Source organism: Colobus angolensis, unplaced genomic scaffold, assembly GCF_000951035.1.
Source record: "Colobus angolensis palliatus isolate OR3802 unplaced genomic scaffold, Cang.pa_1.0 Scaffold186, whole genome shotgun sequence".
Classification (NCBI taxonomy): domain Eukaryota; kingdom Metazoa; phylum Chordata; class Mammalia; order Primates; family Cercopithecidae; genus Colobus; species Colobus angolensis.
The window spans coordinates 4,267,912-4,288,210 of NW_012114999.1; the positions used below are offsets into that span (position 1 = coordinate 4,267,912).

General features: G+C 38.4%; 1 long non-coding RNA gene across 1 annotated transcript; it reads right to left on the reverse strand.

Moving 5' to 3' along the window:
* Nucleotides 1–8,334: 8,334 nt before the first annotated feature.
* Nucleotides 8,335–15,556, reverse strand: LOC105510322. The gene is made up of 2 exons (XR_001001547.1): nucleotides 15,441–15,556; nucleotides 8,335–8,518 (listed from the first exon to the last, which is right to left on the reverse strand). It is a non-coding gene; the product is annotated as an uncharacterized LOC105510322 (long non-coding RNA).
* Nucleotides 15,557–20,299: the final 4,743 nt, after the last annotated feature.

Genomic DNA, 20,299 nt, shown 5'->3' on the forward strand with positions numbered 1-20,299 from the left:
TTTTGTGTAAAATATAAGTTCAATAAATGTGTAATTAAATTTATTGATGTATATTGTCTTGACAAATACTTGTCAGGTGTTACAGAGCATTCTGGTAATTGAGAAAGATATGGGTTGTTATAGGATGTATTTCAAGGAATCCTTAGACCATTTTACTTGCAATCAGTTTCTCATACCAATGGAACTTTTTTGGTGTCAGTCAAATACTGTTAGCTGATAGGATGTTTGCTTTGACTTTTAACCCTATCCTAACTAAATTTAATAAAATAAAAGTAGAGAAAGCAAGAACAATATTTCAAAACCACTTTTTCCCCCCATATGGTTCGTTATCTGCAAAAAAAGTTATATCTAATGTGGAAATTAAAGGAAATTTTTCACACACTTATTGAAGACATTGTATAATATTTTTAATCATAGTAGTAAGCAGCAAGTTAAAATATCCAGAAGAGATACAGTAATAAGAGGTAATATTTGTTGAATACTTAGATGGGCCACATGCTTTTTTCCCCTTCACATTGAAAAATTAATTTGAACCTTTCAAACAACTGGGAATTTGGCACCATGATTAACATTTATATATGAAGAAGCCAAAGCTCAAAATGTTCATGTGGGTAAATTCTGGTTTAGGAACTAGGCAGAATGAACTAATATGGACAATCCATTATACTCTTCTTTCCTGCCCAGCTTCCACTTTTTAAATTATGTTAAAATACACATAACATAAAACTTCCTATTATCATTATCATTATTATTATTATTATTTTAGATGGAGTTTCGCTCCTGTTGCGTAGGCTGGAGTGCTATGGCGCCATCTCGGCTCACTGCAACCTCCGCCTTCTGGGTTCAAGTGATTCTTCTGCCTCAGCCTCCCAAGTAGCTGGGATTAGAGGCGCCCACCACCATGCCTGGCTAATTTTTTGTATTTTTAGTAGAGACGTTTTTTCACCATGTTGACCAGGATGGTTTCAAACTCCTGACCTCAGGTAATCCACCCACCTCGGCCTCCGAAAGTGTTGGGATTACAGGCGTGAGCCACTGCACCTGGCCTTTAATTATTTTTTAAGTATACAGTTCAGTGGTATTAAATACACTCCCATTGCTGTGCAACCATCACCACTACCCATCTACAGAAACTTTTTCATCTTTCTAAACCAAATCTCTGTACCCATCATAACTCCCCAGTCCCCTTTCCTCCCAGCCCAAGAAACCCCCATTCAACTTTCTGTCTCTATGAATTTGACTACTCTAGGGACCAGATGAGCTACCTTTTTAATCTGTAGGACCATTGCCTCCCAGACCTGGGTCACATTTTCCATTTTTTTATTTGACAATTTGCTTTTTCATAGGCAATAGACTATGTTTTAGACCCAGTGTAAGTTTTTTCACTCCTAGGGATGTGGGTCTATACTAATTTCATAGTCATACTAAAGGTTTTAGATCTTTAGCATTTGATCAGATGCTTCCAAGGACTTGCCAGAAAATTCTGTGACCTATCTACCTCCTATTTTCAATCCACATTTAGTTATCTGTTCCAGGACGTCTTTGGTCATTGAACTCTAATGAATTTGAAGAGCTCACCAAAACATTTCATTTCATTAAATGCTCCCAGTGAAGCTTCATGTGCTATGTGGAGTTCCATTAATGTGTAACTCAGTGTCATTGCATCTAGACAAGGCCAGTCCACATGGCAGTCAGACGAATTCTCAGAAAGAAGGAAGCCAAAACACCCGAAGGAGGGAAATAAAGATGATAAACCAATATTGTTATTTATGACACAGAACATGAACTTCAAGAGATTTTAAAGTCATTTTCAACTTCTTTGTATGAAACAGCTGATAGGTACATTTATTGGGTTTGGGAAAGAAATATGGCTCCAGCACCATGACCATGCAGTGACAAGGTTAAGACCAGATAAGCAAGAGAGTACAAGACCTGGGCTCTCTTGCTCACGACTTTGGAGGGCTGGTGTAGAGTAGGCTTCTAATTAACATTTGTTGAGTGAATCAACAAAATTGCTGTTAAATGAGATTTTCCAGGACACCAGATCAAAATATCCAAAACATGATCATCTCAAAAGAACATTAACTCTGAATTTCCTTGGGTCTCAAGAGGTAATGGGGATAAGCACTAACCATATGCTTGTTCCCTCTAAGATTCACTGTGACCATTCACTAATATACTTCCCTATGTAAACGAAACTGATGGAAATGCAGTCCTGTGGAGCCAGTAAAGCTTTTGCCTGATCTTTAAAACTTTCCTGTTTGCTTATTTGCCTCCTGTACTCAATAATACCACTATGTGAGAACAGTGGGTTGGGTAATCTTAGATGAGTCACTTTGATTTCTCACCTATAAAGAAATGGGTTAGGTTGGGTGTGGTGGCTCATGTTTGCAATCTCAGCATTTTTGGAGGCCAAGGCAGGTGGATTTCTAGAGCTCAGGAGTTCAAGACCAGCGTGGGCAACATGGCAAAACCATGTCTCTACTAAAAAATTAGCCAGGTGTGTTGGCGCGCACCTGTGATCCCAGCTACTCAGGAGGCTGAGGTGGGAGGATCACCTAAGCCTGGGAAGTTAAGACTGCAGTGAGCCATGATTATGCCACTGCACTCCAGCCTGCATGATTAGAGTGAGACCCTGTCTAAAAAAAAAAAAAAAAAGAAAGAAAGAAAGAAAGAAAGAGAGAGGCTGTAATGAGTGAGTTTTGAAATCCATTTGCTCCATAATCTTGGATTTTCTCCTTTTTCCCCACTTCTTTGTTCTTGCAACCCACCCCTGCTAGCTAGGTGTTACACTTGTTGATATATGCAGAATTTCTGATTTTAAAAACTATTTGCAGATGGGAGGAGTACAGAAAGAAAACGGGGTGGGGTTGGGTAGTGAAGTATAAAGAGGCAGTGGAAGAAAGACTGATTCTTTGGTCCTGTATTTTAAAGAGCTTCATAAGATGAAGAATGAACTCCCCAGCAAGAGAGACTGAGCAGTGGTTTTCCATCCTGCAGCAAGATGTTAGATAATGATCCTGAAAGGGCCTGTACAAATCTCATCTCTGGCAGTCCACGAGCAGGAAGCCTTTCTCCGGCTGGCTCCTGTTTCTACCCTGACTCACGCACTTTACAATGAGACAAGCCCGCTGCTCCCTTCTGGGAGTCCTGGGACAAGATTCTCAAGACTGTGTAATATTTTAGAAAGAGGTCAACAGGTTGTTGTAACCCCTTAGCTACATTTGTCTCTATTTCTCTAGATTGAGCAAGGATTTGCTTTTCCTTGTTTTAGGAATTACTCTATTGGCACAAGCAGCTGTTGAGTTAGTATGATGGGGAGGAAGGGCTTATCAAATTCATTTTATTTTATTTTATTTGAATTCTCATTTTTTGGAAAACAATCTATCCTGTAATTACTTCAGATAGCAGTTCTAAGTTGTGTAAAGTTAGGCTTATTGTGTTTTGGGGCATTATTTCCAGTGAGTTCTTATGTGTATATGTGAAAAAATTAATGTAACATCTGAAAAGCAATTATTTAAAAAATTATGAATAGAATCTTAAAATACCTTAGAAAATTTATAGATTTTTAAAAACATATTTTCAAAAATTACCTTAAACATATAAATTAGCTATAATCTTCCAGGGAATTAGGAAACCCATGCCTTTGATAATAACCCTGTTGACTAGGGACTAAAACCCCTCCGGTGTCATAACCACATCCAGTTACAGTTGAACACTAGTTGAGGGCGCTGTCAGAACTCCCAAAGAATCAAACATTACAACCGGGAATCCAAACAGAGATGCTCAGGTGTTCTTGGTAAAAGAAGGCTTGGCATACAGAAGATGTCCAATGAATGTTTATTAAATACATACAACTGAAGAAGCTGCTAACTGAGTTTCTTTCATGAGGAAGTTTTTGAAGCTAGCTCCAAAAAGCACAGCAAAAGCAGTGACTTCATGGAGGAAACCGCAGCATGGAGGACACTTGAAACTGACATGTGGTGAACTCTGTGTCATGGATCTAGCTCAGCCTCTGCTATAGACTTGTATCTGTGGACAAATTATTTCACCTCCATGGGTCTCAGTTTCCTCTCTGTAAAAGGAAGAGTTGTCAGTGGTTTTCAAACTCAAACTGTGATTTTCTTTTTGTGATCCAAGTCTCATGAAGAATTATAATATACATACTAGGTAAAAGTCGACCTTCCTGGGTTGCATCTGGGGAGGCAGCCCGGAGTCCTGCTTGCCCTCGCACCCTTCAACTTGATGGCACACAGCTTGAAAGTGATCAGGCTTAATGATCTGTTAGGTCCCTCTCCAGCTGTGACATTCAAGGGCAGTGTTAATAATCAGTGTTACAAGGAGCTGTCTGGAGGCCAGTGGAGGATTTTTGAGGACATATTTTGAGAAGTACTTCTTCAGAGTGTCATGTTCTCCCCTTAAACCTATTTCGACCCCTGCAGCCTCTAACTCTGTTGATGGCACCATCATCTCTGTTGTCTCTTATGCTGGAAACCTAGGAGTTATCTAAGACCCATCCCATCCCTCAGGGTCCATATCCAATAAATCACTATCTCCTTTCAGTGTTCAGGTCCATATCCTCCATCAGAATTCAGGTCCTTATCCTCTTTCTGTTGGTCCTTACCCTCTTTGACAACACTCCTGGTCAGTCTTCTGACTGTCAGTCTCCTTCCTTCCCTATATGGTCACTCCTTTACATAATGTCTTTTAATTGATCTCCATGACCCATAGGACAGATCCATCTCTCTGGGAGGGCAGAGAAGGTTTTCCAAGTCTTTCCTACCTCACTTCCATCTTTCTCATACTATAATTCGTGCTCTGGCAATATCAAGCTTCCTGGAGTTCTTTGGATATACCATGTAGTTTTACATCTTCACTCCTTGGGATATAGTAATTTTTCTCCTATTTTGCCCTCTAATGTTTTCTCCCCCTCTTTTCTGTAGCCAATTTCTAATCTTTCTTTAAGTCAGTGCAAGTGTATTCCCTGTAAAAAACCTTTGCTGACTCCTTGGCTGAGCTAAGGGCATCCATGTATTTCTTAGGACTCTGCACATTGCTCCCACTCTATATTAAAATTATTTAGGTACATGTGTCTCTTCTACTAGATTGTAATTCATTAGAAACTAAGGCTTATTTCTTTCTATCCCTCTTCCTCCCCAGTGCATGACACCCATTAGGCACTCAGTAAGTGGCCTATCGTGGGATTCTCTCTGGTCTCAAAACATCAGCTTCCTGATTCAGCTTCACGTGAGATCAGTCCAGAGATTTAAATGGCTTCAGGGTCATGTGAAGGGCTAATGTGAAGTACAATACTTTCAAAATTTAAAAACCATGTTTTCACATAAAATAATATTTATTCGATCCTAGCATTTATCATGAAGCTATTTTAAGCTTTAAAAGTACAGTTTGCTTTTCCTCTTAATACACTCATCATTTAAGAAGAGAAGTCAAAATACACAAGCGAAATAAGCATCGAATAAATTTATTGAAGTAGACTTTTGAGTCTTTGAGTAAATTTCTCATTACGACTGTGTCCTAATGTGAGCGTCCTGGAGGGCGAATGCCCGCTGTGTTCCTCAACCCCGGGGCACATGAAATTCTGTCAGAAGAGCCATCCTCTTCATTATGCAAGTCTCCTTCTCCTTGCCTAGCATCGGAGCCTCCAGGAGCCTATATGGCACCTCTGTGTGAATTGGGAAGGCAACTCCTTTGGTGTGATGTGGCCCCAAAGGCATGGGGCTTAGCGATAGGACTGTGCTTTGTGCTAAGAAAAAAGTGTTCTCTAGGGAGATGGCTCCAGAGGGAGTGGAGTTGGCTTTGAGCCCCTCTCCCAGGCAGCTTTGTGAAGTGTAGAGACTGACAGTGCCTAATGCAAACAAAGAGCCCCGCATCTCCCCCTTGCCCCACATGGTAATCTGGGGCTGCCGACCAAGCCCGAAAGGAATAGAGATGGTCTCTCTGAAGAGCATTTTGGTGGGATTTCTTGTTAAGCCTAGCTTGCCATTCTGATGGTGCAGTAGCATACTGTGGTGCTTTCTGAGCTCTGACCCAGAGAAATCCCTTCTTTGTCACTTTGTATAGCTCATTTTGCTAAGTGACAAAGCTGAATCTGTCACAACATGAGTCAAACAAAATAGCGACCACCCCCTCACGTGTGTGGGGCCTCTTCACTTTGACGCACTCTGTGGTAAGCGTTATTCACGAGCAGTTAATTACTGGTCTTCACGCATAAAATGAATGTGACATTGGAGACAGATGTTTATTGTTTGTTACATATATATATTTTTTTCAAAACTCCAGCTACCGAAATTGGCTGAAATTACCATCATAAAGCACTGCCTTTGTACATTCAGGGTCGTATTCTGATCCCTGACCTGCAGGAACAGCATACTGATGGGGTAATACACACATGTACACACTTTTCTTTTTATTGACAAGATGAATGGAGTTGCTTGAACAACTGTGCTCAGGCTGAAACAACTGCTGAGTTCCACCAGGGGCTGCTGTTGAACTTCTAAAAAAAGATCATCTTTTGGAGGAGAATGGGGGTAGTAGCGGATGGGGAGGGAGGGATGGGAATGGGGGAAGAGGAATAGGAAAAAACAAACCTTGGAAGAAAACCTGACATTTCTGTCTGAGGTGAAGCATGCTTTGCTGATGCCACACATGGAATGTTTCGGAAGTGTCAGTAATAAATACTTCTATCAGAAATCTTCATATTCTATATTTCTGCTTATCATACCCCAAGGAGAGTCATACAAAGACATAGCTGTCAGGGTCTAATTTGGATCTGAAAACTATGGCGGTTGTCAGGCATCTTTTCCCATGTGTGATATTTATCTTCTCTCACAAACAAACTGAGTGCAGCGTTTTTAATTAATTTCCAAGTGTCTCCCATGGTAATTTTCCCCTAATATATTAATACGATGATTTAAACCATCATTCAGAGGCAGACTTTTGGTTGAAAATCACTAAAGGCTTAGATGGTGTTTAGTGTTATCAATAAGCTACACGTTCGTTGGTTTGCAGGGAATCAATAAAGTTGCCCTTTCCTCATTTTTACTTTTAGAGGCATCAATGGGATTTTATCTCTTTTAAGTTTATTAAGGAAATCACGGGTGAGCTGATTTTGTTATTTTTCTTCTTTTGATTGGAGGAAGTTCTTAGGCTGTTTCTTTTACTGCTTGTGGAAGGCTTACTTTAAGAAAAGTTCTTGATTTGATGATCAAGGAGTGAATTTTCTTCTTTAAATAGTCCCCTTTAAAAAAAAAGTTGATTTTTAAAAAATAAAGGTGCCAGAAATAGGCTACTGAAAGGGGTATACCCCTGATATATACAAACCTTTTGGGGGACAGCAAATTAATTTATCTTTTCTTTCCCTGCCCAATAGCCTTTTCAATAAAAGATGTGGAGTAAAATGCATAATAAAAATTTTAAGGACAGGAGTAAAGTTGGAAGTGTAACGCATGTTTCTTAAACAGCATATTTTAACAACAAATGAGCATATGTTAATAAGCTAATTTTAACCATTCCACGACGTGTGTATAGATTTCAAAACATCATGTTGTATGCAGTAAATACATACGATTTTATCTGTCAATTTAACAAATAAATAAATTCGAGAAAAACTCCAAGCAAAACAAAACAAAACAACCTAAATGAAAATGAAAGTGATGTCTTCTATGATAAGAAGTCACATTTAGAAGAGCTTTATTTATTTACTTTTGGCAATGCTTATATCTTTATTTAATATTATTATACTCTTAACTAAAAGGTTGCCTCAAATTTTGTAAAGATTTTTTTCTCAATTCTCCTTTAGGATATTTGATTACTGGAGTGATAGGGCAATCTTTCAAGAAATATTTATCTTTCTCTGAAAAAGGCATTCAAACATCATTGAAAACCCATAGCAATAAAAGGTAGATTTCTAGAATGTTATATGAAGCTTTTAATTATCATCAATTAAAGATGAAATTTTTGGAAATGCATGAAACTCCTTCATGTAGAACTGGAGATTACATCTGTGACTTTTTTTCCGTATGAGGGTTTATTTCTTTCCTTCTCTCCTCAGTTCTCAGCCCAGCCATAAAAACACTTTTCCTAGATCCATTAGGAAAATTTAATAAGCAGATAGTTCTCTAATGAGAAAGGAATTTTTAAGTTTGGCTGCTCTGTGCTAGTAATTTGTGTTTTTTTCCGGTCTTGCATGTTGTATGTAAGCACCACAAAAAAATCAACCTTTTCAACAGAGATTGATTCTGACAGCTTTTATTTTATCTGATTTCCAAGAATTGATATAGAAATGCTTCTTAATTGAAATAGTTCTCCTTTTTTGGTTTTTATTTTATTGTCCTTTACTTCTTGACATCTTGTACATTAAATCAAAGGCTGTTTTAGAGACATGAAATGACAGCTTTTTCAGAGTCCGATTCTGGATCCTGATAGATCTGCATTTCTCAAAGCAGACAAGTTGCTCTCGCCAGCCTCGGAGAAGCTTCCTGCATGATGGGCATGTCACCTAGAAACAACATAAACTGCAGGTTAATCACCGAGGAATGGCTCATGTCAATTCCCCACTGCCCTGCTTCCTGTCTAAGAGGAGTAAAGCCAAGAGTGACTGTTTCTTTGCTATTTAATTTAACAGAATCTGAACTCAACTTTAGTTTGAAATTATATTTCCTCTTGGCCAGGATGGAAAAGCTACTCATGTCATTTACTAACGCGTTGTAAAGAAAAATCAAAGCGTCCTCATGGACTATTTTTCCCTGTTGTATCTGCCCGTGATGAGAGAACACATAAAGTGAATGAGACGTGACACAGGCATGCACAGAGAACCCATTTGTTACACTGAAATTCTGAGGAAAATGCTATTTGTGTTACTGTGATGTTTTGGAGTTAGAAAAGAGTTATTTGGGAAAAAAAGTGTCTTGATATCAGCGAGTAGAAATAAAAATGAGACAAGATACAAAAATATGATAGCACAGTAAAGAGCAGCACAACAGAACAGACCAGTTCTCCTTAGAGGTAGAAAGTAAACATCTTATAATGGGAACAGTAACAAGATGAGTATTAGAGATTTGTTTTTCAGTTCTACCTAACTCTTTGTAACTTTACAATGTAAGATTCAGAAATTGGAGCCAATTACCATAATATGTGGTGGTTTGGTGGGAGCATGTTCTACATCAGACAGTTAAAAGGTTTTATTGCTATTAGGAGCATGTTAATGTCCTTGATAATGTCTCTACTTGCTTTGTAATGTCTCTTGTTGAAGTATAGAATTCTTTTATCTTCTTATTACATTATGCAAAAACTTGAATTGAAAAGATATTTGCAGGAACATTTAAAGTAGTGCATCAATCAGCTTCAAAGAAGAGAAAATGTTCTCAGAATAGCTTATAAAAGGATAACTGTCAGTTTTATTTTGGATGAACAAAGGCGGCAACGTAAAAAGCACTTTATTGTAAAAGCATACTGTGCAATTCAATAAATATGCCATATAAATATAAAAGAGAAGAAAGTCCATAATTATCTGATGACTTAAATGTAATTTAAGTAATACTTTTAAAATGCACCTAGCAGTGAAGTACTCTTTTTCTATTGGGTTCTGAGTTCTAGCCACTAAGCCCCCATTAGGTGATAACTTAACTCTCTTTCTTTCTGTCTCTTTCTCTCTCTCTCTCTCTCTGGTAGCGCAAGGATTTGAATGGATTAGTCATGGTCCTGTTTTTAATATATCTCTAAAAGATATAGAAAGGAGTGTGTGTGGAAAGCATTAGCAAAAATTTTAACAACCACTTAATGGTGCAGGCTTTTCAAAATGGTTTGGTCTTATCTACACAGTATTCAATTGTTTCTCATTGTCATTGCTGCTATAAGACAATTTTGAATTTGAATGTAACCGTATTGTGACTTGAAATAGCAGTTCCCAGTGTTTTATGTTTGTTAGGAAAAGCCATTAGCAGTGCAGTTACTGGACTTTCTAAATCAGGGATGCTTTGTTACTTTTTATGTAAGGGTACTTACAATTTTCTTATAATTAGAAATCTTTTTTCTTATTTAAGATAGATGGTTTTTAACTGTAAATGCTAGCTATACAAGCTTAGTTTTCAAATGTTTCCCAGGTAATGAACTCTCACCTCATAAATGCAGCAGAGATGATTCTTTCTGATAACTCTCAAAAACCTACGATGCGAGCTACCTATTTAAAGAAAATATTCAGATCCACATGGAAAATATAACATAAATTTTTATAATAGTAAAAAATCATCTATAGAACTAACCTTTCCTATAGCTTATGTTTCTACACGTCAGTATGCATCTAAGCATGGACAGCCAGCTCCCTGTATGCAGAAAGCGCTTTTCAAGTATTTGTTGATAAAGGTTAGAATATAAAAATATCCCAATCAGTAAAAATCTGTATTTTGTTTTATAACCTGACAAAGGGATATGAATCCCTTATTAAATATAGTAGTATACGTTTTCCCCCAGATTCGGGTCTTTTCAAGACTCAAAACATTTCATTTGAAGTCAAAAAATCGGGTTAATTCATGCAACCACACTATTGTACCTTGTAAAATTATATTAGTGTTTGTAACACTTCTAAGAAATAATCTTCATTTATTTTAAAACTGCAAATATGGCACCTTATAATAATAAATCAATTCATAAGTTTATTTATGACATCATTTTGCTGGCGACTTGTTTTTCATGACTATTGTTCATGAATTCATTAAAGTAATTTTCTCCTTCTTCCAGTGGGTTTCCTACAGACTCTATAGCCACAGTACTCAGTCCACTGCTACTCTCTGAGATACCCCATTTTCTCATTGCTCCTCTCTCTTGGTCTGGGAACACTCTCATTTTGAAAGTACAAGGAAAATTATCTCATAAAAGAAATGTAATAACAACAGAACTTCTGAGATTTCAAAAACGTGGAATTCTTAAGTTATTGAACTATGGGAAAAGCTGTAATTTATAACCAGTAAGTTAGTATGTTGTACACATCTGTGTACTGTTTCAGAAAATAAAGGTTGTTACCATAGCAACTGCCACATAATATAGAACATACGTTATTTGTGAGATGCCAGGCTTCGTGTTTAAAAAAAAAAAAAAATCCTTCCTCATGGCTGCTCCCTGGTGTTTCAAGCATTTCAGCTTTTTCTTTACTATAATAATGGATCCTCTTTTTTAGTGTCCTGTTATTTTAAGTATTTTCCTTATTTTTATTTTCTCATTCTTTTAGGGTTTGTTAGCTAAATTGGTAAGTTTGTGTAATACTGCTATGATTCGGTTGACTGCCTTGAAGACATTTCTCACCTAGTGGTAATTTATTAATTTTTAAGTAATTAGAGTTCCTCTTTCAGATATAGCAACATGTATGTGTTAAGGATACATTTAGTTACTCTGAATACAACAGGTAAATGCAGCGGGTAACTTTTTATTTTCTGGCCCTTTGAAGATTTTTTTATTTTTGTATTGTATGACCACTATGGTATTTAACCACTTTTTAAAAATAAAAATGTCACCTAGGAGTACGTATGTATTTTACAGGTGTCATTTTTTATTTTAAAATTTGAGTCATATTTAATTTCATTTGAAATTATCATATAATGACAAAATTTAACTTCTAAAGAAGCGTAGATTTCCAGTCTTTTTTGGTAAGTGGTAATGCCACAGAATAAGAAAGTTGACAAACAATTCTGAAGTCTCAATTTTAATCCAAATCCTTTTAGTTTTAAAGGCAGAATCATGAATGAATAAAAGGAAGGAGGTAATAATGCAAAATGGAGGACCCTTCAATATGGCTGAACAAGGGATCAGAATATCCAACCGCTTTAAAATTAGTCTGAAAACAGCTTGGCACATTAGAGCAATGATTTTTGGACTCATTGTTCTCATCCACACTGTGGTAGAGATTTTTGATATGTATCTGATAAGATTGGATTTCTAGTGCACGGTGAATTTTTAGCCCAGATTCAATACATTATTGCAAACATTGACGTATTTTATCACGTTAGAGGTTTTCCAAAGAATAGCATCTGAGTTTTCCTTTGCTGGGTACCAGCTTTCCTTAGAGACAGCTACCTCTGTATCTTCGGAATGGTTCTGTGTCACAGAAATGTGCTATATCAATCCTGAAAACAAAACACTTCTGGTGAAAAATGGCAGAATAGATAATACTCTTCCTTTCTTAAAAAATAATAGTTTAATCAATAACCTTTTATTAAACATCTACCATGTGCCAGGCATACTTTTGGGGATATAAAGATGAATAACGGAGCTTCCCTGTCTCCAGGGAACTCACAAATTTAATCAGGGAGAGAAGAGCACCATTAACTGACACAATGAGCTGTATGCTGCAACCTGATCTTTCCACAGGCCTCATCAGTCAACAACAACAACAACAACACATAGTAATCATAGTCGACATTTATTGAACACTTAACTTTTTGACAGGCACCTCAGATGTATTTTGTAATTCAGTCCACACAATAGTGCTCCAAGGGTTTTTTTGGACAAGAAACTGGGCTTAAAGGGTTTGAATAACTTGCCTAAGGTTACACAGTGGAGTAAGGGTTCTCATGCTTGTTAAACCCCTAAAATTATTACCTGAAATAATATACCTTGACCACTTGTTGCATTGGCACTGCTACCATCCCTATCCCTGGCACCTTTGTCTCTCACTGGGCTCTGCAGTAGCCACCTGCTAGACTTTCTGGTTGCCTCTTGGCTCTATGATCCACCTTCCAAAGACTGGAAATCTACTCTTCTTAAGCTCCCAGGGTGGCCCTGTAAGAACATAAGTCAGATCACATACTTCCCGCTTGGACTTTTCCAGTGACTTCCCATTACATGCAGAACAGAATCCCAGCCCTTTCCTATGGCTTACAAGGCCCTGCAGTTTGCCACCCTTCCCTGATCCCTTAAACTTCATCTCCTACTGTTCTCCCTCTAGCTTGTTTACGATGCTTTAGACCAGGATCAGCACACTTTTCAGCACAGGGCCAGATAAATATTTTAGGCTCTGCAGGCCATACAGTCTCCCTTGTGGCTGCTCAACTCTGCTATCCTAGCATGAAAGCAGCCATAGATAATAAATAAGCAGATGAGCATGGCTATATTCCAATAAAACTTTATTGACATACACAGGCAGCAGGCTGGATTTGGCCTGTAGACTGGAGTTTGCTTATCCTTATTTTAGATTTACTATTTTTTCTTTTTGTTCCTTCAATTTGCCAAGTCTTTCCTACCAGAGGGTTCACCTCAGATCTTCCCTGGGCTGCCTCTTCTGGCCACTGCATCCTCACTGTGAATGAGAGACTGACCCAGCTGTTTGCTCTACTCCTCTCCTACATCATTACCTACTTTATTGTCTTCACAGCCCTTATCACATGAAACATCTCATTAATGTGTTTGCTTACTTGTTTCTCAACTGTGTCTCCCTCTGTAAGGGAACGTCCTGTGAGGAGGACACTTTTTGCCTCACTCACTGTGGTATTTCTACCAACTAGAGCAGAGCCTGTGTCATGAAACAGGTGCTCAGGAAGTGTTTACAGTTGAATGGAGTACAAGCTTGACTGACTCTAAAGCTTGTGCTTTCTACGATTTCCCAATATTCCTCTTCTGGAAGAATGAGCTCACACCAATGGTAATTTGAGGAATTTGTCACACTGGATTCATGAGGACCTGGCAAAGCTTCACCTCCACGAACTTCTGGTCGACCCCAGGGAATTTCTCTCATGGGCATGTGAATAAGGCTGACATCTGCCCCATGGTGTCCAGGAGTATTGATCTCTCATGCTGTTCATCACTGTCTTTGCTGACAATGTCCCATGGCCACTGGGTGTCATCGCCTCCAGCAGGCTTCTGTGTCACTTCTACATAGTCTTCACTCACTGAGCACCTTGAGAAGCCACCTGTGGGTGTCACAGAGACCACCTGGCGATGCCATTGCCCCTGCTGCCACCTCTATCTGAGCACCACTGCCCCTGTCATGTGCCCAAGCCTTCTGCTGGGACTACCCTTGTTTCTAGCCCCACCACGATGCCACCACTTCAATGAGCTAAGCTGCTTCTAACCGATGGTGGAATTAGGAAGATCACCCTCTTTGAATTTTCTCTCAACTTAGTGATTCTGAGTTAGTGTGACTTGTGCTCCCAAATTGAATAAACTTTTACTTACCATCGTCTCTTTTCCTAAATGTAGTACCTGATGCTTACATGAGGCTCATTGTGTGCCTGGCAGTGTTGGGAGAGCTTTACATACATTAACTTGTGTAATGCTCACAACAGCCCCATATTATTTTCATCTCCACTGAGGCCAGAGAGGTTAACTGACTCACTCAAGGTGACCAGTGAGCAACAGAACTGAGATCTGAATTCAGGCAACTGGCTTTAGATTCATACTATTAATCACCCATCTACAAGGACCTAGACATGTGTCCATGGGGCTAGGCTTGGGATAGATGTAAGAAACTGATACCACACTCCAAAGCCCTATTTCAGAGTTACCCTGGGCCAAATAAGCATAGTCAGTTAAGTCTCTCAGTGCCATGTGATTCTTGGGTGCACACCACTGGCTTGCTAGATTGTGTAATTATGTCTCAACTGAAGCTGAAGCAAAGACTGTTCTCCCCAGACTCTTCTTCAAGTAAGGTGCTAAGGTAGATGCTTGAACTGTGTCTTTAACACAAAGGAGTCATGAACTATGTAGAGAAGGAAGTGAAACTTGAACTGCATCCTGAAAGATGAATGTGTTTTTACCAGAGACTTTAGAAATGGACATAACTAGACCAAGGGGCCAGTGCAACCTATATTCCCTGCAAGACAGAGAACAGGCCAAGGCATGGCAAGAGGGAAGACTGAGAAAGTAGAATGGACTGGATTTTGAAGAGCCTCGATGCTAAGGAACTTGAACTTTGTTTTCTAGGCAAAAATAGGAGTGGGAAGGTGAGGCAACTAGCTTTAACACGTGAAAGCTAGATATCAAAGAACTCCCTGATATTCCTGTTGAATGGAGGTTTTGAATCTATGGTTCAAAGGCTTGATGTCTCCTTGGTCTGTGGGTGGTCTGTGGACTCACCTCTTATAATATTGATTGGGACAGGACTCTATCTTCTTGGCTGTCATGTGAGCTAGTGGTTGACAATGCCCCTTACTTATCAGAATCAATTTCATTTTCCTTATTCCTTGTAATAAAGTTTACCCTCTCTACATCTGTTCCCACTGCCTGCCCCAGCAGTAGTGGAGGTGATTCCTGAGTGTTGTTATATTGGAGTGGCAGCAAGAAGTTCTAGAACTACTGCACCAGAGGACCTCAGCCATGGAGATGATGTCATGCCTAATTGTCTTGAATGGCTTTATCCAGGTTAGCCAGTCTTCTGAGCCCTGTGCCAAATCTCCCAGCCACCTCCCAGCTGGGATGATTACAAATGGACTCACCCTTAGTCTAGGAAGCTGTTTGGCAAGCGTGGTCATCTCTGATGACTTTGGAGACTGTCCAGTTTTCATGTCCACTAATTAGGCAGTTATTCACGCTTCATTTCACTTACTCATAGGGCTCCCTTCTAACTGGCACACTTCTGAAGTTCTTCTGGAACATCACGATGTTCCAGATGAAGTACATCTGCTTCCCTTTGGGAATCAAATGCCCCTTTGGGATTGAGTCTCTTTTACCCAAACCACTTTTGAATCTTGTCAACTTTGTCTGTAAGAAACATTTAGGCTTATCTCACTCTTATCAGAACAGAGGTCTTACATATTTGGCAAGTATATGTAAAACTGTAGGAGAGAGCAGCCCAGTCCATCTACTTTATGTGCCCTCCCCACTTTACCTGCTTCTCCCCTAACCCCTGACCACCCCAGCTTAAGGACTAGAAAGTGAGGGGAGTGGAGAGTGATTCACAAGGTGCAAGGTTAGTAGATCCCACAGGAGAACAGCATATAATTTCATGAACCTTGTGAGGAATTAGAAAGAAACAATTAGTCTGAAGAAACATTCATCATCCTTAGAACTTATATCCTGTTTTTCCAGGGTTAATCCAAGCACATTAGTTTTTTTATTCCCATTATGTTACAAATTTTTAAAACATGAGACCCATTTTTTTCAAAGGAAATTTTCAATGACTGCTCTATTAAACAGACAAAAGTGGGGCTGTGGTGGTTGAAGGAGATGTGGAGCCTGGAGATCGTTCCTCCCAGCGCCCCTTTCCCTCTCCTATAGTACCCCTGCCCCGCATCAAAGGTAGGGCTCTGGGGAAATGAGGGTGGAAACCTCTGTTCTACCCAACTGATTGATTCTGACATTCACTCTGGGAGGTGCAGCTTATATAAAAAAGGATGTAAAGGAACATTTTAAGAATGACCTATTTTGTCTTAATGGTGAATAACTCTAGATTTCCCTTGGTTACCACTGGAAATGGCGTGACTTCTTCAGGATAGTAGAAAGAACAAAACACAATGGTTCTCGGAAACATCCTTCTCGAGAATCTTCCTTGTGATTTTTCACTCTCAAAATTACCCTCGTAACGTATTGCATGCAATACTCTTCCCACCAAAAAGGGAAAATGATTCTTTTTCTTCAGCTCCAATTTTTGCTCTATTTTCAATGGTGGGGGTGGGAGTGGACACAAAATCACACAACATATCTATCTCACCACAACCACATACAAGTAAAAGCCAACATATCACCATTTTTAGCTGAATTCTAACCTTTTTGGGGAACTGGGAATATAAAATTTTGAAGTCATCCATATATTTAAAACTCAAAAGAGAAACCAAAGAACTTTACAGAAAGAAATTCAATAATAAAAATAGAGTTTACACAGTTATAATCAGTTCAGTTGGTGAAAGACAGTTGAGGAGAAAAGAAACGAAGGGAGGGAGGGAAGGTAAGGGAAGACAGAGGGAGCCGGAGATGTGGAGTGGTGGGAGCTTGGGAGACAGGGTGGCTGGCTGTTCCTGAAACCCTGCACCTTTGGTTGCTTCCCTCTGTGGGAGCCCCATGCAGTGTCCCTCATTGGTAGGTGGTCCTCGCCTGGTGCTCAGCATCACTCTAGTTCTACCCTAGTGTGACCGCTGGAGCTGCTAGTGGCAACCCTCGCCACCTCAACTTGCCTGAGGCTCTCCTTGACAAGTTGGCTTCCTGGGAGGAGCCTTGTCAAAAAATGTCTACATCTTCCCCAGAATGCCTTCTCCAGATCTACTCTTTGCATGCAAGGGAAGTCCTTGTGCTGTGGTGCTTTTGGTCTCTTTGAAAAATGTTTTTCATGAATCAAAGGGAAAAGTAAAAACGAGAAATATTTGGTTCTTTTCTGGGTCTTTAATTTTCTTCCAAAAATTTTTTGAGAAGTACTTTTTTTCTTTCTTTCTTTCTTTTTTTTCCTTAAGAGTGCAGCTCTTGATGGAGAAGTGATTTTTCTAGGACAGTTTCCTAAACTTTAGTCATCTGCATACCTCTTTCGTGATCTTTGCTCTATCTGCATACCATCTGCGCTTTTTTCTCAATATTTTCTATCAATTTAAAATGGAATAATTTAGCCTTATTCTTGGATAAATTCTTACTATTTGATAAAATTGGTGAAATCACAGGTATGTTGTATTTTTGAAAAAACAGATAGCTTAAATATTGGGGTATGGGCAACTAAAATGATCTCACCAGTGACAAATCTCCACCATTTGGGAAATATCATTTGAGGAAATGGTCTGCTACTGGCTTATGAATTTGAATACAAACCTAGGGGCTGATACAATTGTCCACTATGAACATCAAAGAGGAAAGAAATGGGAAAGCTGATGGACTAGGAAGGAAGCTGTAGACCCCAGCACTGTATTTACTAAAACCTTGGAATTCCTTTCAAGATAAATTACATTTATATGCACTTATCATATATATGTATCACATTTACATCCCAGTTAAGAGTGATGAAGTTTTTCTAAGTCCATTGCCCAAAAGATGATTATCCAGAAGGGCATGGGAAATGTGGTTTTGTCACTGCTTTCAGCAAGTCATTGTAAGGAGCATTTTCTTGAAGGTGGTGTGGTGGTCCTCTCATTGCTATGTATTTGTTCTTCTTAAAATAAGCAAGATTTCTGTGATTTAAAAAAATCACACTACTTAATAATACTCTTGATCAACTGAGTACCTTTGTAGTTTCTCAGGAAAAAGATAAAATTGGATTGTATTATTACTTTATGTTTTTCTCTTTGGCATGGAGTTATCTTTTCAGATTCCAGGGTAAATAGAACAAAGGATCAGTTTTTATAATTTATTTTTTTTTCAAGAGCATCTTCTGGTGTCTCATTATTTGGAGATAGCTGTGAAAAGAAAGATTGGGAAGATAGAAAGGCACAGTTCATTGTGTAATTCACAGTAACAGTAATTTTTTTGTTTATATGTCTGTTTGGATGCTTTTTTTCTGGGAAAGACAGAATGGAATAATATTCTCTTTTTCCTCTCTTTTACAAAACTCATTGATGCAACACAATGCATGTTACATAATAATCACAAATATCATGACTTTGGGGAAGCAGGGTTTCAAGTAAACATGCTGTACAAAGTATTTTATGAAAATTTCAATTTTTGAGTTTGAGGATAATAAAAGGATTCCTTTGCCTCTTAGAAAAGAAATCCTAAAAACAAATGAACAAATGGACTCGGTCCATGGACACCTAGCCAAGACTGTCTCTGAGAAGAATGACATGCCTTCAGCATGAAGTAGCTACAGGAAAAGGACATGTAATTAAGAAGGAAAAAAAATCAAAAACTGGAGCCATTAAAGAGACTGTGATATGAGGAAAACATTGTACAGGAGACATGACCGACGATCTCAGATCTGAGAACTGAAAGGGAATGAAACTAGTTAAAATTCCACTGCTCATTCGCTCTACGGGAGAAATAACATTCCTGTGCGATGCCACTTGCCACTTCATTTTTAGAAACAATTAAAAGATGCAAATATTTATGAATCACTGTGTATGTTGTAATCCTATTTTGAAAACAAACATTGCCTTGTACTTTAGGTTCTCAATGCTGGTTGCTGTTGGGATTCAGGGGTTAAAGCAAGCACTTCAAAATGAGCTCACTACTGCTACCCAGACAAAGGGATGCAACTCTGAGAGCGTGTTCTGTTTGCCTGCAAGCTGTTGCCTGTGCCAAATGAGCATTTTACAAACCATTCAAATTAAGTTGAAAATTTGTAATTATATTTTCCCTTTTAATTGTAACTTATGCAAATGTTATATTCCAGCTGTACAAATAATTTTCATTTCAGACTACAACATTCACATTAAATCTAGCATGTAACACCCTGATACAAGATTTTTCCCAAGCTGTAGTTGCAGATTTAGAGGGCTAGAGTTGGCTCTTTTAGTTATGGCTTCCGTTGTTGTTACCCTGTAGTTAAGTATAGATTGCAATGTGGCAATAGAGGGGAGAAACACCTTTGCCATAATTTGCTGGACACAATTTATGAATAGAACACATAGAGAATGAGAAAGCAAACACATACACAAAAAGGTGCAACATCTAAGAAACTTGGATGTTTGGTAAAGTGAATATTGTGTCCTTGCTGTAATTGATAAATTCGGCTTGCAGGACATTAGTTACAGGAAGGGAATATACATGACTCATGTGTTAATTGTCAGCCACTTAGTGCAAACAGAAATTGAGTATTTTCTATTTTCAATGAAAATTTTACTTTAGGAATTTTATGTACGACACCAATAAAGTTTTTAACCAAGAGTGAAAGAAGCACAGATTGTTTTAAATACATGCACACACACAGTATTTAAGGGATCACACATATCTGAGAAATAAAACAAAAAAAGAAAAACCCTATAGAAATGCAGCATATTGTTCTGATTCCTGAAGAGTTTTCGTTACGTAAATTTGGGAAGGTTTTCATATTCTTGAAAACCTTGGTAGGGAAACACAAGGAACCTTGATTTACTTCTATCTAGTTCACTGCTGATTAGCTTTTTGTATTTAATGGTTCTAGAAGCAATGGAAGAGACAAAAAAGGAAAGTTTATGACACATCCTCAAGTAATTCACCAACTTGTTTATAAACAAGGCAAACTAATAGAGTAAGATAGACTGTAATAAGATGATATGTGTGTGTTTATAGACCTAGCAGAGAGTTCAACACTTCATTACTCAGTTGGGCAAACTGAGATTTAGTGTGGCTTAGTGATTTGTTTAAGGTCACACATCTAATAGTGATAACAACCAACATGTTGGAAACCTAGGAGGTCTAACTTCTGTCCTTTGTTTTTTCCATCATTAAGGCATTTGTCAATTGA